The 22,806-nt window shown below is 35.8% G+C and overlaps 1 long non-coding RNA gene across 3 annotated transcripts; it reads right to left on the bottom strand.

The window, feature by feature from the left end:
* Window positions 1-12,937: 12,937 nt before the first annotated feature.
* LOC132626446 (uncharacterized) lies at window positions 12,938-22,577 on the bottom strand. Of its 3 annotated transcripts, XR_009577317.1 has the most exons (4): window positions 21,736-22,577; window positions 14,047-15,127; window positions 13,762-13,861; window positions 12,938-13,228 (listed from the first exon to the last, which is right to left on the bottom strand). It is a non-coding gene; the product is annotated as an uncharacterized LOC132626446 (long non-coding RNA). The 3 variants fall into 3 exon arrangements; XR_009577316.1 differs by having other exon boundaries at window positions 15,026-22,577; XR_009577315.1 differs by having other exon boundaries at window positions 13,762-15,127.
* Between the last annotated feature and the right edge of the window lie 229 nt (window positions 22,578-22,806).

The raw sequence follows: 22,806 nt of genomic DNA, 5'->3' as shown, positions 1-22,806 counted from the left end.
CTTTGTATGCATATACACATCTTATATACGTACACATATTTTTGTATTCATATACATAGCTTGTATACATATACATGTCTTATATACATTTACTTATCTTATATACATATACATATACATATTTTATATACTTATATGTATATCTTATATACATATACATGTTTTATATATATATATATATATATATATATATATATACATACATATCTTATATAAATATACATGTTTTATATAAATATACATCATATAAGCACACAAGGGAGCCCAAGGGAAAATCATGTAGCCATCGGAGTGACGTAAGGTCGGTGACCTCCGAGTACATTATGGAATACTCATGATCGCTCTTGTCTCACCTCGAAGGGAGGAATATTTTAAGGTGAGATGGTCAACGGAGAATAGTATTAAAGTAAACGTAGAATGAAATCGTGGGCGTCATAGATGACAGTTCATAGGCTTGGAAGTCTTTAGAAAGTGAAGTCATAGCTAGGGAATATAAATAGGATTCAAAAATTAGTTTATCATTTTCATGTTTACATAAGATACTTAGCTTAGTCATCTTAGTCATAGAGTCGTTCTGGTAGTACGTATCATAGGCATATCCTCTTATCTAACATCATTGTTATCATTATCGTCATGGAAGTATCCTCGTTAGAGGAGTCATAGTACTTATCATTTGGTAACGAAATCGGGATTAAAGTTTCCCTTTAGATTCACTTCAAGTAAGTCAAGCAAGACTATAAGGAAAATCCGAGAGTAACGGGCCCACCTCGGGCCGGATGAGGTAGCGTATACGATTTACATATATTACGTGTCATAGCGTTACTTGTGAGGATCTTAGGGTAATCGGGTCTCATTTATACAAGTGCTAAGGGTTTAGGAGGTTTTTCCCACAATTGGCACACTTTCTAATTCAATTATATTGAACAAAAAGGAGAAAACTTTAGGTGCGGATTCCGGGGAACAGAGTTGTCCCCGAGGCTCGTACCCGACTTATTACACCTAAGACATGCCATAGAAAGAAGGGTGAAGCCTTACATACCTCTTTCCGCTCCTTTTGCTATTCCAAATTCACGTCACAATTTCGTCAAAATCTGCAAATTGGTCGTTTTTACCAAAACTCTCATTAGTATACTTAGAGTTGAAATCTTAAGGAAACACTTGGCTACCGAAATTTCGGCAGCATTTCCTCTGTAAATATACCATCCTCAACATTCAACATAGCCAAATTCTCAACCAACACAATCCGGGAATTCAAACCCGGCCAAACTATTAACATAATCAACAATCGCACTAGCAATTCACATATTTCATCCAAGATGCATGATTTCAATTTATTACCTTCTTCAAAACCTTCCGACTCCAATGAACACGATAACAACCTTATAGTTTATATTCCAACGACATCATACCAATATCATTACATACTATCCATGCAAGAACATTATTCTTCAATATACATAATCTTCCAATTACCAATACTTTACCACACTTATCAAGTCTTTACTTGCTATATGCAATCTACAGCACAACAACTAAAACACTAAATATAACTTGCTCATTATTCTTCAACAATTCAACACATATACACGACTACATATGCCATAAAACAACCCACACACTATTTTCCAAATTTCTCAACCAACCTACTTGTGATACAACTATTTAATAATCTTTACTTTCGTAAGGAAGTTTAAATTAATGCCAACACATCAATAACAACATCTTCAACATTCTACAAGATGATTATATACATATTTTATCCAAAATTTTCTTCAAACCTCAATCCATAATTCAACAACATCAATACAACAAACTATCACCTTATTCTTGCAATTATTTCTTAATCCATGTTGATAAAGAAAGAAATTTAACGATTCATACCTTGTATTTACCAAAGTAACAAAATCTTCAATTTTTCACTTGCTCCCAAGCTCCTCCAACTCCAAAATGAAATTATATTTGTGACTATGCGTTGCCCGGACTTCGATTAGTACTTGTAGCTTGAAATTTTGCTCAAAATCTTTGATTTTGTATGAGATTTGAGAGCCCTTTGATGGCTGAACTTTCTGGAATTTTTCAGGGGTTTTTGATGAAGAAAAATGGGTTTTTGCCCCTTTTATATTAAATTGGGTCGGCGTACTGTAGCTACAGTACTGCTGCAGTACTGTAGCGGTACTGTAGCAGTGCTGTTTCTGCGCGACAGTTCAGTTTGTAACGTCTATAATTCTCTCCTCCGAGGTCCTATCAACGAGCGGTTTGTTACATTATAAACTAGACTCGACGAACTGCATTTTAGGCTTTTGAAACGCCTTAAAACTCCAACTATACATGGAGATATACCCCTCCAAAGTTGAATAAAAATCCTTCCAGCATTTCTCAAATTTTTCATCGAACTTATTTTCTTCAATTTGCTCGATCTCGAAATATTCCGAAACTCTCCATACATGATATTTATCACTTATTATACTAATAATGATCATGTTCTCGTGTTTCAAAATACTCTTTCCTGATTACGACTTACGAGATCGTAATTCACCCTCTTTCTTCGTTGTTACGTACTTTCCATGGCTTGTGCTTTTCAAAACATTATGGGACGTCTCCGACACTCCCTTACTACGGTGAGGTAAATGTCATACTCCTGCTCTGAAAACGCGGGGTGTAACATATATGAATATGTGTGAAGTATGTATACGATTACGAAACGCGCGCGCATGTCTGCAGATGGTACGGATAACCCTGAAGCCTTGGTAGGGCCAGGTAGAAATAACATTGAGCCTTGGTTGGCTAAGTACGTATAAAACACCGACCCTTATGGTCGGGCACGCTATGTATGTATATAAGTGTATGGCTATGTATATAATATGAATATGAATGTGAAAAGACTATGTATAAGGATACGAATAAGGACATGTATACGAATATGAGCACAAGTATGGTACGAGTACTATTATGGGATACGGATGATGACGTAGGTGTACTAATACGTATGAAAAATAGAAAGTCCTACGAAAGGCAGGTAAGTACTATGATGATGATATTACTGTCTCCCCTCCTATGCTATTTCATATGATATCTATTATGCTTCTATATTGATGTTTGTCACGACCCAACCCCGTGGGCCGCGACCAGTGCCCGAGCTAGGCACCTATACGTACCTGATACCCCAAATTAGCATATTAACAGAATAATAATATAATAATAATATTAGTGGTCGCTACAGAATTTAGCAGAAAAGCAGACTTGGCACACATAGGCCGATAAGGCCATCACAAAATAGAATATCCCAAACATATGTACAGAACCCACACAGATGTATCCACAGACCTCTACAGAACATATCATAATCATAAGACGGGACAGGGCCCCGTCATACCCTGAACAAAGTACATATCTAGATAGCAGTGACAGACTGTACCAAAAGATGGGCTCTGTAGAAGAGAGCGCCCCAAATAGCAGAAATAGGATCCTAAACGTGTGGATCAGCGAACCTGTCGTCAGTACCTGCGCGGCATGAAAACGCAGCCCCCGAAGAAAGGGGGTCAGTACGAAATATGTACTGAATATGTAAAGCGGAATCACAGAAGTCAAATCATAATGGTTACAGAAAATGAGTACAGAATCCAGAGTGTCAAATGCATATTTCCAAAACAGACAGAATGCGTACAGAAACATATGTCATATCATATCATATCCAGTCCCTGACACGGGACTCGGCAGACAGAATGTGGTCACCCTCCCGACGCTGGTGCCACTATACAGAGGAATCAGAAAAAGGGGCGTGGCCCCGTATCATATAATGTCATATCAAAATGGCCATACAGATCAGATCAGAATAGGCGGACATGGCACATCATACTCCACAGACCCATGTATGCGTATACCTGCCCCCTCACATCGGGACGCGGCGAACAATGCAGAGAATTACGCTTGACAACATATCCTGGCCCGGGCTCAGTGTGGGAAACATTGGGACATCCACGAATGGAGTAGTGAGAGACTAATGCAATTTAAAAATATAATAAATGTTTTCAAAGACTCGATGAAGCGTATCAAAGACAAACAAATCCAATGGGGTCGGACGGAATCATAATAAATGTATTTCGGATATCATAATAAATTACAAAATTATAACTTTCCCGAAGTCATTCCGAGTGTCAAAATAATTTATAATATTTAACAGAATATTTAAAATAATATTCGTTAAGCGATTAGTAGGGTAATTAAAACATTTCTTTCAAAAATCGCTTAAAAAGGAAGCTTTAACACATTAGGGGCAAAACCGTAAATAGCGGGCCCGCCTTGGGACAAACAAGGCAGCGGGCTCAAATTGTGCCCTCTAAGCATATAGTATCACCTAAAAAGGTTATACAAACATTCTATGACTTTCTGAATAATTTAGAGCAAAATTGCATAATTTCAGAAAAAGCGTATCAAAATGGTTCAATTCTACTGAAGGAAAAACTGAAATTTTGTCTTGCGGATTCCGAGGGCCAAGAGGTCCTTCGAGGCCCGGATCCGACCCTAACACACTAGGGGCATGCCAAGGGAAGAATTGGCGTTGCTTTACATACCTTTCGCGCTCCTTAGCCTTTCCAAACTCACTTCCCGTTTCGTCGAAAAACTGCAATTGGTCAAGTTTACCAATTGTGAATTATTAATGCCATTATTTCAACTTTAAGCATATTTGGCTACCGAAATTTCGGCAGCACTTCCCCTATACATATGACACCCCGAGAATTCAACTCGGCTATAAATCATCAACAACAACCCAAACGACAACAACAATATCAACAATGAACATTAAAAACACAAATATCCTTCAACTAGTCATTTTTCTCACAAGTTGACATAATCTTCAATTCAACCCAACTTTCAACTAAGATCAATAATTTCATATTCAACAACCATCATGATCATCACCATATAGTTCTAGAAACATTTCATATCGTTTTCCTTAAGATATACACTCGATATACATGATATACAATCTTCCGCCAAAATCATAACTTATGCAAAACATCAAATCTTTGGCATACAACTTCATAACAAGTTTCCAACTTCCAAATTCATCAATGGTCATCACAACTAACAACCAAACAACTTCATTTCCTTAATGTCGGAAAAACCATACTAAAACGACATAAGTTTCTACATTCCAATTCAATACAAACTTATATCATTCTAACTTCATTTACATATCAAGCATTACAACAACACTCCAATACTCTAAACAAACTTAATCCATTTCATTCCCAAGTCAAATATACCACACGGCCATATGCTATTTTTCTCCATTCAATCAAATTTATTCCACTTTCATTCTCAACATAAATTCCATCACATTCACAACTAGAATACAACATGAATTCTATACATTTTTGGCTATACAATATACAAATACACATGGCTACACATATATACCACACACCCACTTTGCAAACTTCCATTTCTCCATACAATCAACACATTTCTATATACTACAACCCAAACAAAACTCCATAACACAAGAATAAAGGATAAATTCTTACCTTTTCCTCTAGTCTTCTTTACTTGAATTTGTGATCACTTTGGTGAACCAAGGCCTCCTTTCTCCAAACCAACTACACCAAGTTGAAGAGGGGACTCAACTTAGTAAGGAAACCACAAAATACAAATTTTTAACACAAGATTTTTGGTGGTGAATTTTCCACACCAAACCCGAAATGCCTTCTTTTTTTTGCTCTTGTTTTGCTCTTCTTTCTCTTCTAAGTCTCTTGAACCTTCTAAGGGATAGTGATCCCTTTATAATTAATTAGCACATGGAAATATTCATTAAAGCCATGGGTTGGGCCTCACTTGGCCGGCCACCCCTTAAACATTGGGCCTAAATTTTTATTTTATTTTTTTGGGCCAACTCGGTTGGTCCCGAGTTGGGCCTAGCCCACTGACCTTTCGACCTTAAAACGTTCATAACTCCTTGTACCGACGTCACCTGGGAACCCACGACCTATGGATTGAAAGCTAATTCAATTATCTACAACTTCTATTTCAAGGTATTTTCGAAATTCCAAACTTACAATACAGTTTTTGCCCCCCAAAGTCAGGTCACCCGAAAACGTTTTCTTAAAAATATTCGTTTGGAGGGTTTCCACTTTGATTTGGTCCAAAGGTACTTCATGAGTTGTGTTTAACTTTACATATGTGATTCATATGACTTTTCAGATGTTCCAAAAAAAATCTCGGTATGTGGGCCCCACCCCAGCAGATGCTCCGAGGTTCAAAAATACGGGATATAACAATGTTGATCATGCTTTACATACTCAATACATTCTTCGTACTGACGTCCTTTTGTTTGGGGACGCTGCGTCATGCCCGCAAGTGCACAGGGAGACAAACTTGATCCATAGCTGCTTGTTCAGAGATTGCATAGCAGAGCTCCATTTCTTTCGGAGTCGTAGCTTTTGGGTACTTATTCTTTTGTGTATATAATTATGGGCATAGCGGGGTCCTGTCCCACTCATACGATATGTCATACTCTTAGAGGCTCGTAGTCATGTGTATGTGGGTAAAGATGTTCGGCCATGTCGGCCCATGTTTTGTATATCTTTTGTTAGCCACGTCGGCCTTGTACTTATGATGTGGCATAGGTGCCTATGATATGTTAAATGATGATGGTCGTCTAATGGGATCAATATGATTAACGATAAGAAAAGCACGAATTGACTTATGGTTCACCTAGATGTTATGTTATGTACGATAAGGGGGTGCTCGGGTGGGGTAGCACCGGGTACTCGTCGCGGCCCCCTAGCCGGGTCGTGACAGCATGATACATAGTAACTTAGCACATTTTCACATTTTTTATCACAGAACAAGAACTAGTCATCCATTTAGGCTTATATTACCTCAGATATGCATAAACAGGATTAAACAAGACTTATGGACATTACATATCAATCAAACAGTAAACTTGAATACGTATATATCAAATAACAGTAAAGCAAGTAAAGGTGAAAGAACAAGAAATTACCTTTTTAGGGGGCAACCTAAAGATTAAAGAGAGATTAGAGTCCAAGTCTCAACACCAAACAAGTCCTTCAACCCTTTCTTTCAAGAATTTTCATAGAGAAAAAAAAATACAGTTTGTGTTCTCCCCCGATAGTATGTTATAAATGTAGTATATATATGTATATCAGCTACTAATATTGTACTGTATATATGTAGTATGTTAGCGTATATTGCAAGGTATATTGCTCTATAGAGTAATAGGCTTAATAGGTGTTTTAGGTTGTCAAATACAGGACCGTTAACAATGAAGAGAAACCTTCTATTTATAGGCAAATTCATATGCTTAGGGGTAGAAATGGTAAGAAACATTCCCAAAACAGATTTTCCCCCTTAAAATCCTCAAAGATTTCGAATTTAGGCATCAACATAGGATAAGAATTTTGCTGCATTGTACAAATAGTACTATCCCGAATTCAGATTTTGTACATGTCACACAAACAAACAAAATTCCAACCCATTCTAATTCAAAATCCCTAAAATTAAGGAACAAATAACCGAATAGTACATCTAGTCATCATATAAGACAAATAACAACCAATTAAACGGTAATATAGTACTAAAAGTAGATAAGAAACCTTAAAATCGTACTCAAATGGGAAGGGATTCTAGGGAATTTCCCCTAGGCTAATATTCAAATGTGGTAGGGTGCACAAGATGGTCAAGGACTCGAAGTCCTGCCCATTGCAACCTCTATCACGAATATAGCCCGAGTAACACCCTAGAAATTTATCAATTTAGAGCAAAAAAAATACAAAAGCGAGCAAACTAAACCTAGCAAATCATAGAGCACGCGTAGAGGAGCAAAAACCCCCCAAAATATCTGGCCAAAAATGGTCGTGGGTAACCATGGAGGCTAGAAACGCCTCCAGCATCGCCTGAGAAGAGAAGAGGAAGAAGGTCGAGTTTGAATGAGAAATAAGGGGTGGGGTGAAAGTTTATTTTATTAAACTTTCACTCCCCCTTTTAACAACACTCCCCCCCCCCCCCCCCCCTCCAATTTGGATCAAATAATGACTATGTAATATAAATACAAATACAACTAAATATAATAGTATTTAGGCTAATTTAAAATTTAAAACTCGCAAATTTAAAATATTAGCTTCAAAACGAGCCTAATATTGATATAATTCCGGATAATATTTAAGTATGTGAAAAAATGTTGTCAAAATGAATTGTAACTCATACGTTGTCTTAATTAACAATTTTCCCGAGTTAAACGGAACGGGATGCGTATTATTTATTTTTTGACTTACATTTATGAAAATAAATAACTCGTAATTTCTTGTAATTGTCAATTTTCACAGAATAATGAGTAAACGTCAATTTTGCAATTTTCTCGAGATTTTTAAATTTTTAATTTTTTAAGGGCATCCTTACCCCGTCTTGGACTCGGTAAATATGAAAATTAAAATATGCGTTTTATGAGGTGAAAAATTTGGTGTCAACAGTTTCTATGATATATTTTTCATACGTATGATACACTTTCTATATAAGACTTATACAGTTTATATACACATGTTGGAATTATATATACACTTTCTATACAAAAATGATACATATTATATATAAAAATAATACAATTTTCTATTCTATAATACACATTATATACACGAATGATACATATTATATACAACAATGATACATACCTTAGTGATTCATATTTTATACAGTTTTTATACGTTACATATAGGTACTGATACATATTTTTATACACAAATGATACATATTATTATACAAAAATCGTCTCAGAGTTTTTTGAGATATTTCTTACTAAATATACACATTTTATACATGTTTTGGGATGTTTAACCTTTAGTGGCGACTTTTTTAATTACCACTAAAGAGCCTGATTTTTCTGTAGCAGCAAGTAGCCACAAAAAGTCTTTTTTTTTTTTTTTAAGTATCTGGGCTTTAGTGACGCCACAAAAGACTTGCTACAAATTTTGGCTAGCGGATGGAAATAATTTATTGGCTAATTTTTGGGTTTGGAAATAGATGGGCCAGCGTGTGGGATTATTTATGGCCCAGTGGCCATTTGTGTTCTTTCCCCTAGATATATCTCATATACGCAATTTAAGACAAGTTTATGCCTTTAGATTGTAAAATTGAGTAACTCCGAATTTGCAAGAATGACTTAAAGATTAAACATATCTTTCAAGTTGTTAAGCAAGAGTCAAAAAATAATTATATTGATCTAATTTTGAAGTTGGATTAACCGTTTAATTCAAAGTCTTAATTCGGACAATTATAATTAAATAAAATTTACTTGAATCTTTGGACGGTTGAATTGTCTCACATGGTAGAGACACTACAAACGGTTAAAGCATTAAGTAAAGTTTATAATTCAACTCACCAACAAAAAGGTTACAATTCGATTTTGCTTATTTTAATTATTGACTTTTAAGTAAATACGAATTATTCTTTTAAAACACAAATTCTCATTTTTTTTTAAACAAGTTATACTCTTTTAGCCACAAAATATTTAAACCCGCCCGTAACCGCAATTGCCGATTTTTTGGGATGCTTACCACCTTCCCCGAAGAATCATCAGAACCCTTACCCTTTCTCTGATTTTCAAAAAATAAGGTTTAGCAATACCTTTTTCAAAATAAGTTCCTAATTTCGTAAAAATTAGGCAGCGACTCTGTTTTCAAACAAATAACCAAGTTATTGGTACGTTCTTACCGCAAGGTCAAAAATGAATCGTAACAGGAAAAATAGTGAATAGTACTACTACATCAAGTTTGTTTCTCTCTTTTCAATTTTAATTTCTAAGCCAAAGATTGTGATCTGCTTGAATTTATGTAGACTACTTTTGCTTTAGGTGATGCACGCAAAAAATTTGATCCTTGGCGAATTTTTTAATCTTGTGTCAAGAGGTTCATCGTCTAGATCACATGTATCTATTAGCATTCTCACCAACACCGGTGAATTGGTTAACAAAAGCTTGGTAAGCTGCATCTCAAACGTTCTTCCCGTAAAGAGTTCTAGTTTAACTTTCATAAGGTGATTAAATGTCACGTCTGACAAACGTTTGAGTTGAAGGGATTCTTCAGTACCACTATCACATTCATTGTAAACCTAAGAAAGATAACAATTAGTCAAGTCTCAGATTATTGAGGATCTAAGAAGTATGAAAAAAAAAAACCGCCAAATAAGAAAGAAAAATTAAAGTCAAAGCACTGATATGAAATTTCAAGAATGTGATTTTAACATAATAAAAAAAATTACGGACAATTTTATATGTCGCCTTTGAAATATCTATGATTTATTATAAATACATAAAGTAAAATTTATTAAATGATGTCATATATTGTTAAAAATGAAGACAATGTTAACAACAATGAAGACAATGTTAACAATTAATCTTGTTAACAACAATATATATATATATGAAGAATTAAATTTTATTGATTCTTGAGGTTCATTTTAATAAATATATGTTATTTCTTAAATTTCGTCTAAAACTAAGGTTAAAAATCACATTTAACTAGCATATACTCCTGACACCAAATAATGAGTGAAAATTTACTAAATATCAAAAGAACTCTATTTTATCTATAAATAAAAGTTACAGGCTCACAAATTCAAAAAATACTAAAATATTTTTTAATTTATGTCATGTTAGTATAGGATATCGAATTACTTGAGTCCCTTTGAGATTTGCTAATTTTCCTACTTAACTTTCTTCCTTGTAGATAATTTTTTCGTTAAAAATCATGTAATTGTGCGACGAAAAAAATTTAATGGTTATAAAACTTATCAATAAAACATCATTAACCTGTAAATATATCAAATTAATTATGTGGTAGAAACATGTAACACGTTATACTTACTTAATAAAAAATTCTACTTTTATATTTTGAGTTTGACACTTAACATAGGACGTGCTTTACATTGCTTTTATCCAAAGATGCTGAAATGTTTCTATCAAAATTAATATGACGGTAGCAGTATTTAGATCTATCTTTAATTGTTTAATTATAATGTTCTGCTATAAAAAATGGATTTGACTTTACCTAATTCACGCACAGAGAAGGTGGGAAAGAATACTCACTCATATATGTAGTACCAATTAATTTAGGGTGGTGATGAAAAAGATTAGTTTAGGAAAATTTTACTTGAGGGTGGTGATGCTAAGGACCCCATTTTGACTTGTGGGTCAGCTATTTGATATGAGTTCTTTAACATTATATTATTATTTAGTTTAGAATTCATGACTACCTGGCATTAAAAATTAGTCTAATTTGTCAAGTTAATTTTTTTGTTGACCTAAAAGAAATAATGTTTACAAAATTAAGGGTAAAAACCTAGATAGTCCTTAAACTTGACACAATTTGTAAGTTAGACTTATAAACTTAGCTAGTGACCAGATAAACACTTTAACTTGACAAATATGTGTCTCATAGGCAACTCATGCTGACATAGCAAGTTATGTGTTCTTCACTCACAAATGAGCGCGTGGATGACTTAATTAAGATTTTTTTTTCTTATTTTTAATTTCTCATTGTCATTTTTTTACTTTCAATTGTACATTTCATGTGGGTCCCCCGATTTCATCTTCCTCCTTCACTGATTTTCTCCAATTCGTTCGCTCCTACTTCACCATAAATACCGCAAATAAAACATTTAATGCTTATTCATGAACTGTAAAATGTGTTTCATTATGGATTGACTAATTAATTTAACTTACAGGCTCACATGAAAAAGGATTTACTTTACAATCTGCGTCAGAATCGGATTTGAGCCTTTTACATAATAAAGAGATCAAATTTAAAATAAAAGGAAGAGAAATCTTGTTTGAATAAAATAGAGGAACATAAAAATGGTGATGTGAAGTCTCAAGAAGATAAAGTTAGTTGGGACTAAGATTTCCAAGAGAATCCTTTAAATAAAGAAGCCAGGTCAAGCATTTAAGCAATACAATGAAGGAGTCAACAATTTATGTCTGCGGGGGTGTTATGGCAGAAGAAGAGGAGGATGGGGCCATGGGGAGGGATTAATGGAGAAGAAGATTGGACAAGGGGTTTGGGATTAACGTAGAACAAGACTGGGAATGTATACAAGAGAGAAGATTGAAGGGGATTATATGTATTCTTTTAAAAAATTTATAATTGCAGGTGATTTTTTTTTTCAAATGACAATTGTCACTGATTCATTTGTCTCTTAGACATGTCAACAGCAAGTGAATTTCACTCGGATGAACTCATGGACTGAAGTGTCAATGAGACTCATATTTGTCAAGTTAAAGTGTTTATCTGGTCACTAACTAAGTTTATATGTCTAACTTACAAATTATGCCAAGTTTAAGGAGCTATCTAGGTATTTAGCCCAAAATTAATTAAGCAAAATAATATATGATAAAGAACAAATTAGTTAAATCACAATCTTTACATTATATTGATCATAAAGGAAGTAAGTAATATATAGTAGGGATTTAGTTGCTCAATTGGTTGGCTACATGAACTCTCACCTTATTGGTGTCGATTCGAATCCCCACATTGTAATCCCCTTCCCCTACCCCTATGTAATAAAAACATTTTTTTTAAAAAAAAAGTATTACATAACCAAGTTTGAGGAGATGTTTAAGTTATTATCTCTTTTATTTTTTGATTATAATGACTTTGTGGGTAAACCAACCTAACTTAAGTGACTTTGTAAGAGAAAAATTCATAAGTTGAGTGATTTTATTAATACAAAACTAAATTAAGTGACTTTACTAGATAATTTCACATACTTGAGTGACTTTTTCAGATATTTACTCTTCTTTATTAGTGATCCTAGGAAAGGGAACGCTCGTGCGGCGCACGGGCCCGTGACTACCGTATGAGCTATGTAAGAACCAACATGGAGATTTCATTAATCCTTCTTTACTGAAATATGAATAGTTGGGAAGGCTATTGAAAATATTGAAATATGTTTGCAAAAAGTAGGTTTCAGCTTGGTATTTTACAATAAGATGTAGTTTTGTCCACAGTTTACCTATAGAGGTAGTAGACAACACGAAGTCAACATTTTACAACAGTTGAAGCATTTGAACATGTTCGTAAAACAGAGTTGTCTACTTCCATCTGGCACAAATACCATCGGGTTGCGATTGCGCCAGCTATTTCATTTCCATCTAATGCAGTTGCTTGTCACAACAGCCGTCAAACATAGGCAAGTCAGACACCATCTCCGTAATCTATATATAGAGAAAGAGAGACCAAGATATATGTTAGATACATTGCAGTACACTCCCTTTTTTGAAATATCTTAATCCTAAGCATTGTTGTGATTTTAGTATACTTCTTAGGGACTTTATTTATAGTTTTTGAATGCTAAATTATTGTAATGTCGAATTTTTGTAAGATACATGTTTATGGAACATCAAGAAGTTATAAACCTTTTCTTCTACAGGTTCTTATAAAGCTGAATACAATTCTTATTCTTTCAGCTGCAGCTTAGCTGTAGCCTTACCCTCTTCTTCAAGTTGACTACCATTTACAAGAAATAATTATTACACCCACGTACGAACATAATTTTTTCACAAAAATTCAGAAGGAGTCTTCAAAAATACTACTAACTTTTAACAAAAAAGACAATCCCAATGCGAAGGAAATCAAGAATGACCTTAACCACTCCAAAAGAAAAAAAAAAAAACAAACAAAAATAGCTAGCACATTATGGAAGAAGAAGGAGATGACACAATAAGTATAAGAACGGAAGAGAAATAACCTGAGAAGAGGAGAGATGAGAGAGCACAGGTCGAGGAGAGATGAGAGAGCACAGGTCGAGAAGAGATGCGTATGCATTCAGCGGACTTTTTGATAAAGTACTGGATTTGAGAAGAGAAGAGCAAGTAGTCAGTTAATAGCGGAGAAAGTATTCACTGAACTCTACTTCATAAAGTGAATGGAGTGTAAAAGGCAGACGCAATATCAAGGAAACTATGAAAATCTAACCAAGGTTAATATTGATTCAATTTCTGGTTATCTATACTTTCTAACAAAAATAAATTACCTAGTAATCTGATTTAGTGCTAACAATGGGTCAGATCTGTAGCGCTTCATCAAGATAGGCCAATATGATATTCCAGAAAAACTTTGAGATCATTTTAAGCATCTACTGACACACTCTGTAAGATAATTGAAGCAATATCCCTGAGCAAGAAGGGAAAGACTATGATACATCTTTTTAGGAGGAAAAAATGAGAGCGTAGAACCAGTAGGAACAAACTTCTTGTGTCAAAACTGCAGTACCCAAAATAGTAAATATCACAACTCTTTTGATGAGATGTCTAAATAAAGAATGTCAAGAGTTAAAAATAAATAAATAAAGCAACAGTTCAGCAGCGAAGCTTCAATGGAGTTTAATGGGAATGACTTGAATTCTATATCCAGATTCTAAAGTGTATCACAAGATTTCAATTGTGGATCAACTCAAATTAGTTGGAAGAACACCTGGAGTTTGACATCACAAATTCAAAAAGGTCTATGCAAAATATAGGATTTCAACCAATGCAAAGTAAAACTTTCCCTGGGAAAGTAAAACAAAGGGGACCTTAGCCAATATGCACCTGCGAATTGTCACACCCCAACCTTGGTGAGGCGTGATTGGCACCCGACACCTACTTAGGGCCGAGCGAACCAAACTATGACGCATATCATCTATGTCCTGAAAGACAAACAAGGCCAACAAGGCCAACCCTTGAACATGATGATATCATATATAACAAACACTGGGCCATCTAGGCCAATGTACGTTTCTATAACAAAGAGCCCAAAGGCATAGATATGTATAAGTACAAGGCTTACGAGGCCAGCATTACGACTAACATGATATGACTCATTGTGTGCATGACTCTGTCTGCATGGCCTCTAAGAATACATAGCTGTAATATATATATAAGGTGGGACCCCAGGGCCCCGACGTACCCATAACCTGAAATACATAAACGACATACTGACTCGGCAATGCTCCAAAAAGAAGTGGAGCTCACCAATCCAAGCTGATACTCGGCAAACCTCATCGGTGCAATCCTCCTGTCAACCTGTCTGAACCTGCGGGCATGAACGTAGCGTCTCCAAGCAAAGGGATGTCACTACGAAATAATGTATCGAGTATGTAAGGCAGAATGAAACATAATAATAACAATATCATACTGTAGAATAAGAGGGATAAGAATCAACCTGTGAACCTTTGACTTACCACTGAGGACTGAAACATGTGTGATACTATAACCTCTTACGCACGATCTGTTACACCTCGGAAGATCTTCCTTTCTTGCTCAAATGAATGAACTAGTGAGGAGTATGAGTATACGATATTTCCACGAGTAAGAAATGACAATTGATAGCCTTAAGTAAGATTTCAAAGGCGATTGCAATAAGAGATAGGTTATGCTCCATGATGACTAACTATAGATTCTAAAAATGTGGAAAGTTGCAGATTTGCACTTTGGCTAGTTGAACGTAAAGTGAAATATGGACCGTAAAGTGGTATACGGCCGTAAACTGCCATGTCGTATTTCAACGTCCAAAACTTCAACTTTCTGTCAAATGTCCAAATGGTTAAATACGACTTGGAATACGGACCGTAAATTGAAATACGGCCCGTAAACTGCGATCGTAAATCACCATGATCTCCAGCATACCTTTCTAGTTTTGATATGCTTAAATACGACCACGAAATACGGCCCGTAAACTGGAATACGGACCGTAAACTTGGTTTTCGACCATTGTGCACTTTCGACGACTGTTTCTTTCAGATCAGATTTTGGGTTATTAAAAAAGGGACCAAGTTTATTATTTCATTTCATTTCACTTCTACATGACACCCTTTCTCTCTAAAACATCTCTCTACATAAATTCCACAAGAATTCAAGGATATTTGGTGATCAACAACATAAACTAAGTGAATCAAGTATAAGAAAACCCATTAAGGATCATACAAGTCAAGGAATCTCATTGGAGATAAACTAGGGTTTTGCTCAAGTGGAGTATTATCAACCAAGGCTTGTTCCTACGAAATATAAGGTAAGAATTATGGTGTTTCTATGTTGTTTAAGGTATTTAAAAGTTGAAATACTTGGATTGTAGAGAGGTATGGCAAAATGGGTCATGAATGTGGAATAGTGCCATTTTGAGAAATAGTTTGAATTGAGTTATGAGTCTTGATGTATTGTGATGTAAATGTGTTATAAATGATGTTGAGAACATGAGATGAGTAATGTACGTGAATGGACATAGTCGTGTGTTATAGCCATGGATATGGATAATTGAAAGCAAATTGAGAAATGTGGATAATGTGGATGAATAATGACTATTGTTATGGTATTGTGAATGTGTTGTTGACGTTTGGGAGTTGATATACGTTATGGAGAAATGTCGTATAAATAAAGGAGATGTTGTCCAATTTTCTCTAGCTTTAGTCGTATATGTTAGCTATCGATTCTAATGATAATATGACTTCAATGAAGGTAGATGTTATATCCCACAATTTGTACATTCGGATAATTTAAGATAATTGCAAGAAGTTAAGGACAAGGCCACATTTTTTATCTTGTTTAACATATATGTTGGTTATGAAAATTTTGATGTGGAAAAATGGAGGAAGGCTAAGGACAAAATTGGAAATTTGAAAACTAGTTTCATGAATTACAAATTAGTCATGAAAAATAAATGGGGCTTGGAAAAAAAAAATTGGTCTTGAAGCCAAAGGCCCAAGGTGGCCGGTCCACATAAATGGGCTAAGGCCCATGTGGAAGAAAAATAAATAAGATCCAAAAGATGACTAAGTCATCTTCTTATCATTTCATTTAGAAGATTCAAGAAAATTGGAGAAGGCAAAAACTTAAGGGGCCATTCGGCCAAGAGTAATCCACCAAGAACCTTGGAGAAAAGTTTGTCCAAAAATTATTTTCTACCAAATGGAAGGTCCCTAGCAAGGTGAAGTGGTTGTTGGAGCAAGAAAAACATTTATTCTTGCAATTTACAATTCTAGCCAAGAAGGAAGTTGAAGGAAAAAGGTAAGATTTAATCCTCTTTTCATATGTTATGGATGGTTGTGTGTGTTGTAGTATGAAGAAATGAATGAAATTCATGAAAACATGGAAGTTGTGTTGTGGCCGTGTGAATGTAGTGTATGGCCGTGTATGTTTGGTATTGTGTAGGGGTGATGGATTAATTATTTTATCTAGTGTTTTGGTTGTTGTTATTATGAATTCTATGTTGATAATGAGAGTTTAATGATTCAAGTTGAAGTTGTAAGTATTGGAGAGTTGTTTTAGAAGTTAAAATGATTTGAATATAGTCTTCTTGTATTTATGGAAGATAATGTTGTTAGTGTGAATTGTTGGTGTAATTCATGAAGTTGAAAGAAAGAAATGTGTTGTCATTGTTTTGTTGAGTTCGGAAGATTTTGGGTAGTATGTTGGTTTGGCCGTTTAAAATGTTGTGCGGGTTGTTGGAGTGTTCTTGAATATTGTTAAATGGTTTCGGATTAGTATTTGAACATGTGAACAATTATGAATTAAATATAAAGGAAGTGTCATTGAATTATGTAAAGGAGCTGTTAATGTTGGAATGTATTTTGAATAAATTGTTGAAGTTGGAAGATATAATTGTTGGTATTATTATTGATATTTTGGCCGAGTTCCATTCTCGGGTTTGTTGTTGATGATTTAGCCGAGTTAGACTCTCGGGGGTGATGTATTTATAGGGGAGATGCTGCTGAAATTTCGGCAGAATATAAGCGAATTTATTTGAGAAGTTAAGATAAGTGAATGACGATAAATCTAATGATCATGTGAATTCTTTTGTATGTAGATTAGCAAGTTTGGGAAAATAAGCGTACCTAGTTGGTCGTGACATAGGTATGTAAGGCTTACCCTTTTTGTTTTCCTTTGGCATGATCCATATGAATAAGTATATGACATATATGTATGATTTCAAGAGATTCTGATTCTTAGACCACTAGGATGGCCACTATTTTTGATCTCCGTAAGCCACTTCATATGGCTTCGATACGTACCCATGATTTCAAAGCTCTATTTTATAAGTTTCCGAAGTTGTCTACGATTCTTATTGGTCTGTGGATAAGAGTATACTCCCTATGGTTAAGATTATTACATAATTGGATAATGAACCAAGTAGAAGAGTTTATGTTTTTAAAATGGTTCTGTAAGTACTAATGCTTCTAACTTTGGTATACAGTCTTGGATCGGGCCGAACGTTCCTCGGCAGTAATATGTTATAGTATGGATCGGGCTGCACGTTCCGCAGCAACACTCTGTTGGATGTTCTATAAGTATGCATGCAGGATTCTGTTATGTGTATATACGATATATGATGTCAGCATATTGATTTGATCCATAATAATATGCAAAAGGTGCTTAATATGATTTTTGCTCCGATTTTCCAAAAACGACTTCTGAAAGGTTCATAAAAGGTTCTGTACTTCAAGAGCTTGTAACTTTCCCATACTCACTCCGACTGACTTGAAACTTGTTTCCGAGCCTTCAGATGTCGATAAGTATATTTGTTTAGCGAGTCTTGATTTGTGTGCATAGGGTTTCGCACTACTCTGTTCGTGCAAGTCTTGATATGTCTATTCACTGAGCCCGAGCCAGGATATGTTATCGTGCGCACTCCTCTGCATTGTTCACCAAGTCCCTTAATGGGCCGGGTACGGTATATGTATATGATAATATGATTATGGCACCGAGTCCCATGATGGGCCGGGTACGGTATATGTGCACATTATTTCTTTACCGAGTCCCTTAACGGGTCGGGTACGATATGATTTCATTTACCGAGTCCCTTAATGGGACGGGTACGGTATGATTTCATTCACCGAGTCCCTCACTAGAGGGCCGGGTACGGTATATATATGTATATGTATACGTATGCATGATGATATGAGCACAGGAATGACATGATTTCATCACCGAGTCCCTTAACGGGCCGGGTACGGTATGTGTATGATATATGATGTTCGCACGCATGATTTCATTCACCGAGTCCCATAACGGGCCGGGTACGGTATGTGATAATGATATGAATGATTTAAGTTCTAAAGGTAGTAACTTTGGTATTCTGGACATTGTATATGTTTCTGTACTCCTCATGTCAGCTACGATTCTTTATTATGATTCTTGCCTTACATGCTCAGTACATTTTTCGTACTGACCCCCTTTCTTCGGGGGTTGCGTTTCATGTCACGCAGGTACCTACAGTTGAATACAAGATTTGTCAGAAGATGTTTCAGCAGGATTGGCGAGCTCCATTTGCTTCTGGAGCGTTGCCGAGTCAGAGTACATGTATGTTCTGGTTTCTGGATTGATGTTAGAGACTTTCAGACAGAGTCGTGGGTATTGGTTGTCAGTCTGTAAGCGGCTCCATCAGCCGATATGTCATTCTGTGTTATGTAATAAATTTTATATAATTACAGATTTTGTTTAATTTTGAGAACGATAAAAGAAAGTTTTTGAAAGCTTAATATGTATTTTACTTTTATTTGATTTTCAGAGTCCGAAGAAATTACGTGTGTAATAAGAATCTGTGGGTTCGCTCGGCTCCGGATATGGGGTCGGGTGCCCATCACACCCTAGGGACATTAGGGTGTGACAGTAGAAATGCTAGCATTGGAGGTGAACGCGCAAGTGTAAAATAGTGAACGGAAAAGGTATGTAAGGCTAACTCTTCTTTCATAAGGCATGGTTCTTTTGCCAATCATCTAAATCTTCTACGAGCTTATGATATTCTCCAAATGCTTCTATCTTCAAAGCTACTGAGCTTATGATTCTCGATATGCTACGATTGTACTAAGTTCCTCGTATGACGAGTAGGCCTATTAAGGTAAATGTGATGGATGACGATAGTAGTAATAATGATGTTGATGACGATTGTGATAACGATGTAAATAGTAAAGATGCTTATGAGCTATTATGTTTATGTGTCTATGTATGACTATTATGGAACCCCGAGCTTATGAGGCCGGGTAAGATATGTAAATAAGTATGTATATGATTACGTAATGCGCGCACACCTCTGCAGATGGTACGGATAACCCTGACGCCTTGGTAGGGCTAGGTAGATGTAACCCTGAAGCCTTGGTAGGGCCAGGTATGAGTAACCTTGAGCCTTGGTTGGCTATGTATGTATGAAACACCGATCCTGCATGGTCGGGTATGCTATGTAAATGCTATATATATGATATGAGTATGTATATGATATGAATACGAATATGATACGATATGAATGTGGATAAGGGTATGTATACGAATACAAGTACAAATATGGAACGAATACGATTTGGATGTAAGTACACAAATACGCATTAGAAATGGAAAGCCTTATGAAAGGCAAGTAAGTGCCTATGACGATGATATCACCATCTCCCATCTTGTGCTATTTCTTATGTTGCTTATTATGCTTCTATATTGATATTGATCATGCTTTACATATTCAGTACATTCTTCGTACTGACGTCCTTTTGTTTGTAGACGCTGCGTCATGCCCGCAGGTGCACAGGGAGACAGGCTCGATCCATAGCGGTATTCTCATAGACTGCATAGCAGAGCTCCATTTCATTCTGAGCCATAGCTTTTGGGTACTTATTCTTTTGTGTATATAATTATGGGCATAGCGGGGTCCTGTCCCGCTTATGTGATATATTATACTCTCCTTAGAAGCTCGTAGATACGTGTATATGGATAGATATGTCTGGCCTTGCCGGCCTATATTTTGTATATCATTTGATAGCCTTGTCGGCTCATGTACATTGATGTGGCATAGATGTCAATGATGATATAAAAGCATTGTTGTCCAATGGGACTAGTACGATGAATGAATAGGATTACGTGTTTAATTATGTGGCTCACCTAGACGTAAGTATAAGTGTAAGCCAAGGGGTGCACGGGTGGGCTAGCACCGGGCGCTTGTCGCGGCCCCCTAGGCGGGTCGTGACACGATCGAATGCATCTTTATGTCTCTATAACATTACTGTACTGATGAGAATCGAGCGTATATGTCCCTCTACGACTCTCGTATGCATAACCACATCTGAATGATTGTGCACCTATGTGTATCATAGTCCGTCCATAGGGCATGCAACCTTTCTGAATACAATGAACGCGATGCAAATGCAATGTAATGCATGAATATCATATATGTATGTATATATATGCCTTTACCCATTTGCTCCGTCGAGTATCATATCATACCCATTTGCTCCGTCGAGCATCATATCATATCGGCCCCTTGGGCATCATAATCATCATATACCAGCTAATCAAGTGGTTTGCATATATAACGCCATAGCCCTTCCCATGCCCCATAATATCATGATGCATAAGTATATAAATATGTATGTATAAATGATGCATGACATGACTTATGAAACTCGGAACTCCCTTCGGAGTGACTTTCTAGTCGTTACCTTCCTACCTTGTTAAGAACATCTTCTTATTATCATACGCCCCCTTCGGGACTTAGAATCCATATGAAAATGTATACAAAATATTAAACCTTATATATATGCCCCTTCGGGACTTAGGAACTCAAGACATGATAAATATCATATGGGAAACAAAGACATAAGCTCTTAGCACTTCTAGGAATAGAGTCATTATGAGGACGTTTGGTTACATTTTCTTTTTTTCCATATAGACCATGCTAAAGAATGAAGGAAAGGCTAGCCTTAACATACCTCAATCTCCTCAAGCTACAATACTTCCCAACGCAGCACACAATGGAGTTTAATCTACATCAGCACAACAAGGCTTATGGTTAATACCATTAAGAGACTTAGTCGAATCTTCACTCTAGCAACTCATTTATATAAATTTGGGAAGCATCTCTCCTTAACTTCCTCCAACTTCACATATCGGAAATCCGCTGTTCGGAAGAGAATACAGAGAATCCGCAAGTGTGCTTTCAAGCAATAAGACTGATTGCTAAACGAACCACTGCGGTCAGTCTCGCTACCTCTTTAGTTGCCGCCCCTACTTGTTCATTCGCAATTACTACCACAAGAAAAGCAACAACTAGAACAACCAAACACTACATCTAAACCGACATTATCGTCAAGCAATCAAGGAGTGACGAGCTCCCAAGGCTATGTACAATTACTACAACTTGAACTCACGACTTCCGATCACCGTCCCGTGAGTTCTTTAGATACACTTATTTCAACTCGTAAACGGAGCTAGGATGGGATTCTTACCTCAACAAGTGGAGGAAAACATCAATTTACACTCCTGAGTTCTCGAAATTCTTGTTGAAATAATGAAGTATCCCAAGTAAAAGGTTGCTGGACGTTGTCTTTTTTTTTTCTTTTTTTCTACAACAAGAGCTATTCCTAATGGGAAATATTGCCGAATATTTTGCCTCTTCCGAAATGAGTTATCCCCAAAAATAAACATTCAAACGTACAACCCTATATGTGTAGAGTAAAGAGATTGTAGATCGTGACTGTCCAAATGTTTATTGATGGATAAGATTCCCTTCGTATGAAGTATTCTACTAAAGTAATATTAAAGGATGAAATGGTCCAAATCTTTCCACATGTAGCGATAAAAATGCGACTAGTGGCACTAGATATTAACCTTTCCATCTCAACTATTTAATCCCAAAAAAAGAAAAAGAAATATCTAATCTCTTAACCATACTTTTGCAATCATTCGACCACCTAGTCATTTAGAGGCGGTGGACAATAGATAATATATCTACTGTCTTATTGTTAATACATAACTAGGCTTATAAATGCTTCCATTAAAAT

Source organism: Lycium barbarum, chromosome 2 (assembly GCF_019175385.1).
Source record: "Lycium barbarum isolate Lr01 chromosome 2, ASM1917538v2, whole genome shotgun sequence".
Taxonomy (NCBI): domain Eukaryota; kingdom Viridiplantae; phylum Streptophyta; class Magnoliopsida; order Solanales; family Solanaceae; genus Lycium; species Lycium barbarum.
Note: the sequence above shows the minus strand (reverse complement) of the source record. Positions and strands in the feature narration are given on the sequence as shown.